The sequence below is a fragment of the Sorex araneus genome, chromosome 7, assembly GCF_027595985.1.
Source record: "Sorex araneus isolate mSorAra2 chromosome 7, mSorAra2.pri, whole genome shotgun sequence".
NCBI lineage: Eukaryota > Metazoa > Chordata > Mammalia > Eulipotyphla > Soricidae > Sorex > Sorex araneus.
This window is the reverse complement of record NC_073308.1, coordinates 58,408,815-58,421,622: the sequence shown is the minus strand read 5'-3', so window position 1 is coordinate 58,421,622 and position 12,808 is coordinate 58,408,815. Positions and strand designations below refer to the sequence as shown.

General features: G+C 43.2%; 1 pseudogene; it reads right to left on the bottom strand.

The window, feature by feature from the left end:
• LOC129406458 (translation machinery-associated protein 7-like) overlaps positions 1–4,956 on the bottom strand; it is a 115,011-nt pseudogene extending 110,055 nt beyond the window's left edge.
• Positions 4,957–12,808: the final 7,852 nt, after the last annotated feature.

Here is a 12,808-nt window from a genome sequence, read left to right as displayed (position 1 = left end):
TTGTAAGGAATAATGAAATCATGCAATTTGCTGCAACCCAAATGGAACTGAACTATGTCATGTTAAATGAAATAAGCCAGGGGCTGGAGGAATAGCACAGTGGGTAAGGCATTTGCCTTGCATGCTGCCGACCCGGGTTCGAATCCCAGTATCCCATATTGTCCCCTGAGCACCGTCAGGGGTGATTCCTGAGTGTAGAGCCAGAAGTAACCCCTGTGCATCGCCAGGTGTGACCCAAAAACCAAAAAAAAAAATGAAATAAGCCAGAAGAAAAAAAATAGCATGATCCTAGTTATATGTGGTATTTAGAGAAACTACATGAGGGAATACAATATTGTAAAGGGGAAATACCTAGATGACCCTTAGACCCAGAGTATAGGAAGAGGAAGGACAGAACAGAAAAGAAATCAAGGGGGCAGAGAAGATTCCCAACGGGAAGCAGTGGAGCGGGTGTTGGGGGTGTTGGTTGGGCAGGGCTCAAGGGTGTTCTGGTACGTTGGCAGTGTAAAGGAAGGATGCAGCTAATTATTCACACAACAGAGTCAATAACACTGAAATAAGAAGACCCAAACTTTAACAACCAAACAAAATGGTTCCTGCCAAGACACAGATTGTGGGGCAGTGGGGGAGGGAAGTTAACACTGGTATACACACACACACACACACACACATTCAGAATCTCTTGTTTTCATATGCAATTAAACATTTTTAATGAGTTTTGCACAAAATGTATCTCCTAAATAGAGTGACCACTGAGAGTACATGCTTAACCCAGAGATCTTGCCAAACCACCACATGAAGCAACTGTCTATGTTGCTGGCTCTGCCTGACCACATTCTGGGCTCTGGTCAGTCACCAGCTTGGCTTGCTGTCTCAGCAAATATACATCCTCTGTGTGCACACCCCCACTCCATTCCTTTCCCTGTTTAGATGGAGAAGGAGTCCAGGTAGGAGATGGCTGCCTTATTCAGGAAGTTCTTCAGAGGCTCGTTGTAGAAGGATATCCCATCGCAGAGCCTGTGTTTGATTTGAGGCTCTAGTGCCTTGAGCATGGAAGCCCGGGGCCCATCCTGGCACAGGGGACGTCCTCATTCTCTTCCGCACTTCTGAGTGTGGCCCTTCTACGAATAACAGCAGAACCAGAGACTGCCAGAAGTATCCAGTGTAGAAATAGCAAATAACCCTCAGCTTCCCAGCATCAAGTTCCCATGGTGGCCTATTACCGCCATTCTCCTTGTAAGGAAAGCTTTACAGGGTGCCCCTACACAAGTTAAAAGAGGTAAAGAGTGGGGCTGGAGCGATAGAACAGCGGGTAGGGCATTTGCCTTGCACTTGGCTGACCCAGGTTCGATTCGCAGCATCCCATATGGTCCCCTGAGCACCGCCAGGGGTAATTTCTGAGTGCAGAGCCAGGATTAACCCCTGAGCATCACCAGATGTGACCCAAAAAGCAAAAAAAAAAAGAGGTAAAGAGTATTTTCTGGGTCATTACTGGGGCTTAAAAAATGTAACAATTAAAAGAGAGCCTCAGTTATGCATGACCACCGGAACTCTCAAATAATCCATCAGCAAGCACCACATCTGTGAGGATTCAGATGCTGCAATGCTCTCTCTCTCTCTTTTTTAATGTATATTTTAAAATATAAAATGTATATTTTATAACGTATATTTATAAAAAATATATATTTTTTGAATCACTGTGAGATAGTTACAAGCTTTCATGTTTGGGTTATAATCACATAATGATCAAGCACCCATTCCTCCACCAGTGCACATTCCCCACCACCAATATCCCCAGTATACACCCCCCCTTTTTCACCCTCCCCCTGTCTCCATGGCAGACAAAATTCCCCATACTCTCTCTCTCCTTTTGGGCATTATGGCTTGCAACACAGACACTGAGAGGTCATCATGTTTGGTCTGTTATCTACTTTCGGCACACATCTCCCATCCCAACTGATTCCTCCAGCCATCATTTTCTTAGTGATACCTTCTCTATTCCAGCTGCTTTCTCCCCTCTGCTCATAAAACGGGCTTCCAGCTATGGGGTAATCCTCCTGGCCCTTGTGTCTGCTGTGCGATGCTCTCTTGAGAAGCCTGTACCTGCTTGGATTACAATATTGGAAGAATCCCTTTGGCCTCCATATGCAAATAAAATCTTGGGTTTCCAAATGCTGCTTTTTTCGTCTGCTGAAATCAGCATGTGCTCTGAAGGGTATTTGTTTTCATTTCAACCATGGAACTGATTTTCCAGAAGAGCTTTTGCTCTTATAAGAAACCCAACTGTAGCACTGTAGCACTGTCGTCTCATTGTTCATCGATTTGCTCAAGCAGGCACCAGTAACGTCTCCACTGTGAGACTTGTTACTGTTTTTGGCAGATCAGATACACCACAGGTAGCTTGCCAGGTTCTGCCATGCAGGCGGGATACTCTCAGTAGCTTGCTGGGCTCTTGAGAGGGACTGAGGAATCAAACCCAAGTTGGCCACATGCAAGGCAAATGCCCTACCCGCTGTGCTATCGCTCCAGTCCAAGAAACCCAACTAGGCCTACTGATTCACCAAGAAAAGAAGAACCCAAAGGGCCAAGAATCTGTCAGTTCCATAATCAACCCTTGTTGCCCAAACACTGGCACTAAGGTCTGAGAGGCTTCTGACCCGGAGGACTTTCTGAGGGAGGCAGACGATTGACTAAGGGAGCAGTATGGGATAGACTGAAAGTGTCACTTCCATACTCATAGCTCTGGGGAGAAGGTTTCATTCCCGAACTGTGTTTCTGCTTAGGACAGAGCTGAGCTGCCATTTTGCCCCAGGAAGAGACCAGCTTGGAGGGAAAAAACTCAGTTTGTCTTTCTGAAATCTGGGTATAGTAATTTTTTTCAAACCGAATTAGATTCCCCTCCCAGCCCCTCTGATCAGCCCCCACCCCACCATTTTTGAGTTACAATGAATTTATCAGTTGTGTAGACTTAAGGTGTCTCATAGAATGACATATCTGTTTTGAAATGATTGCCACACTATTTAGTGGACATAGGCACGACCTCACATATTTATCTCTATGTGACTGACATTTAAGAACTATTTTCTTAGCAAGTTTCTTTTCTCCCCCTGGCATCTGATTTTATTTTTCTTTATTATTATTTTAGAAACTTTGTCTTAAGCATTGTGGTTTACAAAACTGTTATTGGTCTTAGTGACTTTCAAGTATACACAGTGTTGTAAACTGTGGTCACCATGCTAGACATTAGCTTCTAAAATCATTATTAGATTATTGATTTATTTTCCTCTTCCTTTGTGGTCATGACTTGCCGTCTTACACACACCTGGCTGCTAAGCTCCAGACTGCACAGTCTCTTGTGATGTTGGGGTTCCTAAGTAACAGAGATGCTGAGATGGTGTTTGATATATGTGGGCAGCCCCAGGAGATCAAACTCATGACCTCTTGTATGGCAGATTTTGCCACAGAACCATCCCTAAGTCTCTTTATTCATCTTATAACTGGAACTCTGTGTCTTGTAACTAACATCTCCCCATTTCCTTCACCCTCTGAGTGCTGGTAGCTATCATTTTAGTCTTTGTTTCTACAAGTTCAACTTTTTTTTTTTTTAAGATTTCCCCATAAAAAAGATTTCCCCATATGGTGAATCATACAGTAGTTGACTTTTTGGGTCTGATACGATTTTTTCCACACAAAAGCCACAGGGTTCATTTATGTTGCTGTAATGCATGCAGCACCTATCCTTTATGCAGCTGTATAATATTCCACTGTAATATTGACCTATCCACTCAATGGATCTGCAGCCTTTATTAATTTTTGTTATACTTTCTTACATTAGACCCAGATGGGGTAAAGCCCCTGGACCAGAAGAGCAAGGAGATGGCAGGGAAAGAGTGAGAGTGATAGACTTTGAAGATAGTTCCATGTGGTACAGATAGTGCCTTTGGTACTTGCTAGCTTTTACGTAAAAGAACAAATCTGCCTGTCCCTCTCTTTCCTCACTGGACAATGAGGATAGCCGTACAGAATTCAGACATTGACGCTGGGGAATTATGCTCTGCAAAGTGTGTGGTATCTGGTGTTTGGCTTTAGGCATCTGTTCTTGAAACCCAACAGCCTGCTCCCATTTGTCCATATTCTAATTCAGACAAGCACACAGACAGGTGGCAATCAAGCAGATGGGGCAGGGAAACTCTTGGAAATTTCAGGAAGACTTTGAAATAAGATAGGTTTGAGAACTGCTCTGCCCAACCCCTGGCTAAATGCCTAAAACTAGGTCCCCCAAGAAGTTCATTAAAGAAAGATTTAGCAGGAACAAAGGCCCAGCTAAATGATAGTAAAGACCCCCAGAATGCAAAACTTCTTTTAATTGAAAAACAGAAACTGTCATTTTCTTGCCACTGGAGACTTTCTCTCTCTCTCTCTTAATTTTTTTTCCAAATGAGTTGGTTTAATTTCAGATGGTACAGGATAAGGGCTAGACCAGACACTTGAGAAAAGTACCCTTTGGCATGGCTATGGGCTAGGTTTACTGATTTCACAGCTACAGTAAAAATAGCTGAGAACCAGAGAACAAGAAGCCTTATGAATTCTTTCTGTTTTTCTTTTTAAAATATTTTTTTAAGGAAGTTTATTCTTAAATGTACAACAGGTTCCAAAACACTTCATTCTAGGTACTGCTGGCAACCGAGGATACACAGGGAATCCAGATGTTTTACCATTAATAGAATTAAAGATCACCATTATCTCCAGCATAAGAAACAACTTACTTTTGCCAGATCTCTTAATTCCACCAGTGGCCAGGGGGCCCTTCCCCGCGGCCTTGGCTTTTAGTTCCTGAGTTTCTTCTGCTCCTCTTTCTGTTTCTGCTGGAATGCCTTACCTTCCTCATCCATTTCCTTGGCCTGTTTCGTGGGCTACTTCAGGGGCTTTTTTTTTTCCACCTTCGCGGCCGGACATGGCGTCTGTCGCCCTTTGCCTGGGCTCTGCCGCAGGAAGCCTCTCTCTTAAATTTTTTAAAAATTGAAAAACAGGGGGCTGGAGTGATAGCACAGCGGGTAGGGTGTTTGCCTTGCACGTGGCCGACCAGGGTTCAAATCCCAGCATCCCATATGGTCCCCTGAGCATTGCCAGGAGTAATTCCTGAGTGCATGAGCCAGGAGTGACCCCTGTGCATCGCTGGGTGTGATCCAAAAAGAAAAAAAAATTGAAAAACAGTGAGATACACAGTTTAATCATGAGCAAGGTTTTTCATGATTGGGTTTTATCACATAATGCTCAACACCCCTCATGGGGGGGGCGCCCTCCCCCAACTCCACCTACTTCTTTGTCAAAAACTTCTCTTCCTTTCTTTCTTTCTCTCTCTCTCTCTCTCTCTCTCTCTCTATCTATCTATCTCACTGCTCTTTCTATATAAAACCAGTTACTTTACTTAACTAGCTAGGCAAATGAGTGACAATGAAACAGTTTCTCAGTCCAGATTCCAGCCACTGACAGTGGAGTAGCTTCTGACTGGCCCAAAACAATCCAGAAAGAGCTTGGGTCAGAGAGTTTGAGGGGCAAGAGGAACTGATTGCAGAAAACCCTCACTTGAACTTAGAGTCCTAATTTGGAATCAGGTAAACAGGAGCTTCTCTGCTTTGTCCTTGACACACCCACCCACCTCAGAGAGAGGGTGCGGGCAGGTCTGGGGAGGGAGAAGAAGAGGAAAAGGAGAAAGGGAGAGGGAGATAGAGAAAGAGATGGAGAAGGAGAGGGAGGGAGAGACAGATGGAGAGGGAAAGAGAGGGATAGATAAGAGAAGAGAAGAAAGAGAAAGATAAAGGGACAAAGGAGAAGGGAAATGAGGGAGATAGGGTAGGAGAAAGAGATGGAAAAAGGATGAAAGGATGAGTTGAGAGAGAGAGAAAGTGTGTGGAGTCAGCTAGGGCTAAGCCCTGAGCATAACCAGGCATGGCCATACCTCAGAAACCAAAACCAAAACCAAACAAACAAATAAACTCAGAGAGAAGAATATGGTCAATAAAGGCAGTGAGAGCTGACAGCTAGGGCGAATAAGAGTGTGAGCTTTGGGGTGCTTTTGGTTTTTGTTTGTTTCGGTTTGGGGGCCACACCTGGCAATGCTCAAAGATTATTCCTGGCTCTGCACTAAGGAATTACTACTGGTGGCCCCCCGAGGACCACATGGGGGACCATAAGGGATGCCAGGAATCAAACCCAGGTAAGCCAGGTATAAGACAAGGGCCCGACACAGCGTACTATCTCCCCATCCCCAAGAGAGTGAGCTTTGGGATTTATCTCCCATTCTTTGTGGGCAGTCCTCAAGGCCTCTCTACCCCCAATTTCTCTGTTTTATAATACTCAGACATCTTTCTTTTACTGAGAGACACATGACAAATACATGCTTCTTCAAAATCCATAAGAAACAGCTGTCAAAACCTAGCTACGACTCTGTACTAAGCTAATGTACTTTAGTTTTAAAGTGAGACTAAAAATCTGTAAAAACATATAAAATCATTTGCATTTGTCCTAAGTCAATTCAGCATTCCACCACAGCAGCCCTGCAGAGGAGGAGAAGCAGCGAGCAGGGAGCCAGCAAGTCTTGCTGCAAAGATGGGTGGATCCCTCTGCTTCAGCTCTTGGCAAATCACTTCAACTCACAGCATCTCCAGAGATACGCACACAGCCCGAGGATTAAATGACTTAAAATTGGCACAGCATTTATAATAGCGCTTGGTCCGTAGCAGACACTTCTCAGATGGTTGTGCAATTCAGGATCCTTTTGTAAATGACTATCATTTTGCTTTTGGGTTTTCAGATACATAGATTTGAATCAAGTCTACTCCTGTTCATGGCAAAATTAATAAACACTGAATAAGTCAACTACTCTCCATCCATTTAAAGTCACCACGCTTTAATGGCTTGAGATTGCTTCAAAGAAGGTAAATCTTTTCCAACAGTCATTTGCTATAAAATTCCCTACATGAACTCAGAAGGATAGATTCCATTCTGTTTTTTTTTTTTTGCAATGGCCTTTTATTTCAGCAATCCTTTCTAGAGACTATTTGGAAAATTGGGGCTCAGATGGGTTACGTGCCATACCCGGTAACTTTGCCAGCAATGGCTGTAGAGTCATAAAGTTAGCTGACTGTAGAGCGTAGAGCTTCAGAAGTCATTAAGATCAGGATTCCAAACCAATGAAAGAGCCGTCCCAGTGAACAGATATTAAGGCTTAGGTTACATTAATACAATCTGTATCTGGCCAACTGATACTTTCTGGATCCTGTCGGGGATGAGGTTGGCTGTATGTTATGTCCTGGTCTTAGACATAATCTGAATACATTTGGGGAAGGAAACTAAGTTCTTGGTCACACATGCGTCAAGTACTTGGTACTTGCCAGGAGAAAGATAACACAGAAATGTACATTTAAATGTTATTGCCTCTGCAAAAACTTTGCAGATATTCATTCAAACATCCAGTTGAGCACTCTTTTTCCTGTGGCTCAGGCTGGCGTCTGACTTATCGTTAGGAAAAGATTGCTTTGGCTTCCAAGGGTCTCTTGTAAATTCTCCAGGCTGTTTGTTTGGAACTCTAAAGAGACATCTTTCCTCTAGAGAGCTTCTTTCTTTCCAACAGCAGATAATAGAACGCTGACGCCCGAGTTGATTGCAGAAATAGCCTCGCTTCCTGTGCTACTCTCCAGGTAAAGAATCTGTTCAGGAGTCCCAGTCGACAGATCTCTCAGGATCAGAATCCACAGATTTTCTTGAAAAAAAATTCTCCCATTCTTTAGGAGAGGGGCGGTTTTCCTCTGTGCATTGATTTCCATGTGACATATTAGCATCTTGTATGGATTCCAACCAAATCAGTATCTCCCAGGGACAGCAAATCAAGAATCCGAGCCAGCAGGAACGATTTTGAGATGCACCCCACAGACAGATGGGCTGGTCTTGGCTGGAGCCCCCCAGCCGGCAACACAGCTGACAAGGCAGTCTAACCTGTCACCGCTTTGCGAGTCTTTGGAAAGAGTGACTACCTGGGAATTGTCACGCTTGTCATCAGACCCGAGGGTAAGGCATTTCAGGAGGTAAAGCCAGCCTGTTGATAGTACCCTAGTGTGTATATGAAAGTCAGTGGTTAGTTACATGAGAAAAATAGTAACAGGCAGGCAAATGCTGTTCTCCACACTTGGCATCAAGTCTCCAGTGCATTTCCACACCTAAATGTACTTGCGAGGCATGTTGCTCGTGATTATTGCTGAGCCGAGAGGCCTTGCCAGCTTCTAATTTTTTAAACGATTCCAATCATAAGCTTTTTGGCTCTTGACTGCAATGCAATCTCAGTGCTCTGTGATGAGCGGATCTGCTAAAGGAAGTAGGGCTGAGATACAAGAGGAGGCGGAGTGAAGAAAGAGTGGTGATTTGAATTAGCTCATGGAGAACTTGAGGAAACAGGCATAGAGTAGATGTTCTCAGAACACTACTATGGCAAGTGGCTTTAAGAAGATGGTGGGATTCTTAATGGCATCCCACCTGTTATTCCTTGACATCACATTAAACTTTCTACACATTATGAGCATGTTTGTGTTTTAAACTCTTCCTCCCCTCCCTTCTCCTCTCCTCTTCCTTCCCTCTTCTTTCTTCCCCTCATCTCTCCTCCTTCCCTCTCCCTCCCTCTTTCCTTTCTGTCTCCAATACCCACCCCCGGCTTCCTCTCTTTCCTGTCTCCTTCCCAAATTTCCCTTCATAATGTCTGGGTTGGAATTTAGGGGAGGGCAAAATACTCCCACAGTGCCCAGCTTGGTGTTGCTCCCTGCCTGGGTTTTATTCTTTTCCAGATGCCACGGATCTAAGACAAAAAGCCTTTGGTGCAGCTGTGGGGGGTTTTTCTAAGTCCTATTCTGGGACCATGGGGATCTGACAGATCCAACAGCAGTGGCTCTGGAAGGGGATTGTGTAGTCTAGGGAATAGCAAGAGCACCAAGCCAACCTCAGCATAAGGCCTTGGGGTCTTTATGGCGGTGTGGCCCTGGGCAAATCACTCAGTTTCTCCCACCATCTTTTTCCTCTCTTATTTACCAACACAGTTGGGCATTGAAATCTCAGATTCCTCTCAACTTCCAGGGTTCATGACTCAGGAGACTCTAGAGGCTGCCAAGCATGTCCAATTTCTTTTAATAAGACTCATGTTATGATGGGACTCCTCCCGAACATTCACAAGAGTAAATAAGAATCAATATTTATTTTGGAGTCACAGTAATTGAAGGTGACTGTCTGTGGTGGTGTTTTCAGCACCAGGGAGCTTGTGAAGCATGAATGGAGCAGCCGAGTGTGCTGAGGTCTCAATCCGATTTTCTATTGAAAATTGGAGTTGATTGGTTTGTCTTTTACCCATGAGCCCTGGAAGTATCAGATCACACCAGAACTCTAAGCACTTATTCTCATGGTAGGTAGCATTGTACAATTCTCAACAGAATGCCACTGTTGTAAATCACAAGTGCCCTTCCCCAAATTATAGGAGGGAATTATAATCACAGCTATATGCTCTGTCTTATACCATGCATTGACAATGAAGGAAATCATTGAACAAAATTTGATTTGCAATTAAATACTAGTGACTAAAGAGAAAAGTCAAACTAAATGAGAACTTTTAGTTAGAAAATGTTGAGAAAAGAATTAGTGTCATCTTACAATCTAATTTACATCATAATTTTTATTTTCTGCCACTCCCCGTGGTACTCAGTGAATCATGGATTGAATTTAAGCGAAGAATTTGCTCTTTTGCCATGAGGCACCTTCCTGGCCTGCATGATCATCTTGAGCAAAGACTCTTAGCTGGGTGTGGGAAACTCACTAGGGAGAAAGTTAGGATGCGTTGAAAATAATGTCATAAGAGCTCTTAAGTAAAATTGTTCACAGTATTTAATTTGCCATAAATTGGATGGATTTAAGTTATCCCTTTTATGTGTATTTGTTTCATATATATTCAAGTGTTTCTAAAAATGTAGGGAGAATTGCAAAAGGGGTATTGGGGCTGCAAATAACTTGGGCGATTGTTCTTGACTTGATGGGAAATTAGGTTTAAAGTCTGATGAACTCAAAGACCATCTCTGAAACAATCTCACCAGTGATCTAGACTGTACAATGCTAGGTTGTCACCAGGTTCTAAAATATGTCAGCACAACCCTGTTTTATCACTGTGATTACTTTCCATGCATGCACTTTATCTGTTGCAAAGAAATTAGAACATTTGAGTTGATCTAAAAGTAAAAAATAGCAATTTAAATGATGGAGGATCTTTGATGGCAGGTGGAGGTGTAATAGCTTTGTACATCAAGACCAGAAATTGAAACTCATTACATGTTACTTTAAGTACTGCAAAACAATAATAAAATAAGCTCTATTTTCATATGAAGTAATAATGAACATTTTCAAAGGGTTATTGTGATAGCTAAATGAGTAACAATAAATGTATAGCAGTTGCAACAATAAGTGACCCAGAGCATGGAAACATTGTCTTATAAGCCATGATCAGCATCACTGTATCACTGTATCATCTCATCTCATTGTTCATTGATTTACTCGAGTGGGCGCAAGTAATGTCTCTATTCCTCCCAGTCCTGAGATTTTAGCAGCCTCTCCTTACTCATCTTTCCCAATAATTGGAGGATATTTCAGGGTCAGGGGAATGAGACCTATTGTTACTGTTTTTTGGCATATCGAATATGCCACAGGTAGCTTGCCAGGCTCTGCCCATGCAGGCGGGATACACTAGGTAGCTTGCTGGGCTCTCCAAGAGGTATATACTATATGTGTGTGTGTGTGTGTGTGTGTGTGTGTGTCTGATTTGTTGCCTACTGTCTGAACTCCATCAAATATGGTATAGTAATTATGGAAAATGGATAGGAAATGTCTTATAATGTGTTTTGTGTGGCAGCTTTGCACAAAAAGTGGTCTGGAAAGTGGCCTGGAGCGTGGCAGTGGTTGGGTAGTGGAGGTTGGCTGCTGGGTCCCTTGGGGTGGGGAGGGCTCTCACCTGTCCCCCTCTGGGGCGCCCTGAGTGAAAACAGCCTGGTGCAGAGTCCCACATACATATTATATGTGTGTATACACGTATATGCATACCCACCCCCATATATATATGTATATATATATATATCTGATTTTTCTTTAAATACTGTCCAGTATTTTAAAACTCAGTATGTAATATGATCGTTGAAAAAGTATGTTTGATTTTTTTTTTTGTTTTAGGGTCAGATTTGGCAGTGCTCATTTGTTGTTATTAGCTCGCGAGTAACCCCTGGCAGTACTCAAAGGACATTTTGTGGTTCTGAGGTTTTGAATTAGACTTAGTGGCATGCAAAGCAAGTCCCTTACCTCTTGTATTACATCTTAGGCTACATTAAAAATGTTTTTAGACCTGAAATGAACGCCTCTCTATATCTTGTGCCACATATCCAGTATATTGGATAATGCTATTGACTCTACCTTTATTATGGATCTAGAATTTCATTACCTCTCATCAACTCCATTACTATCATTGTTTTACTGCCACTGTTGCCTTTATTCAAGTTATAAGCAGTTTTTTTTTATAAGCACCAACGGCCCACACCCAGACACTTAAAACCAAGCTCCCTCTAGGAGAACCTGGCTAGCTAACTGAGAGTTTCCTGCCCACATGGGAGAGCCTCGCAAACTCCCATGGTGTATTCATATGCCAAAACCAGTAACAATGATGGGTCTCATTCCCCTGACCCTGAAAGAGTCTCCAATGTGGCATTGTTGGGAAAGACGAGTAAAGAGAGGCTTCTAAAATTTCAGGGCTAGGATGAATGGAGACGTTACTGAGATAGCTCGAGAAATTCGACAATCAATGGGATGATGATGATGATGATGATGATGATGATGACGATGATGATGATGATGATAAGCACTTTTACCAAATGATATCAGTGACCATCACACTGGTCTTGCAGCCTTTGCTTGTGTCTTAATTCTTCTCTATCTGGAAGCCAGAGTTCTAGGCCACTTTCCCATTCAACAGCTTCCAATGGCTTCACAGAGGTCCAGGCCCTTGCTAGTCCACAGACCTTACATCCCACTAGCTTCTCTCCCTTAATTTTAATGTCTTCTTGCTTTGTCTGGAGTGTGTTTTGCTGTTAGTCCCCTGGTCTTTGAATCGGTATGTGTTCCATGCTTCCCTCTCCCCCTCACTTCATCCGATACTTTCCTTTCTGGAGCTGTTATGGAGAGAATTCCATGCTGAGAATGATTTAAGAGGAGTGTACTTTTGTGGGGTGATATCTGTTGGCACCTATTTAAAGGGTGTATAGCACAGATGGGTGATGGGTGAATGTATGTGGGTTCAGATCAGGATGCATAGATCATGTGTAGAACTATGAGATGGTGGAAGAAAATTCAGAAGAATTGGTGGTTGTTTAAAGCAGGAAGCGTACATACTGATTTTCTCAAGTTGCAAAACTGGCCCCTGGCACATCCAAGATGTTACCTGATGTTATAACAGATGCATCCCATTCGTTTATTGTCCAGGTTAGAAACACAAACCCTCTGCATTATTAATTATTATTATTATTATTATCATTTTACTTTTTTGGGTCACACCCGGTGATGCTCAGGGGTTACTCCTGGCTCGGCACTCAGGAATTACTCCTGGCAGTGCTCAGGGGACCATAGGGGGTGCTGGGGATTGAACCCAGGTGGAGCTACCATGTGCAAGGCAAACACCCTACCCGCTGTGCTATCACTCAGGCCCCACAGAGACCTTCTCAACTCTTGCAATTTTCTATAGCTT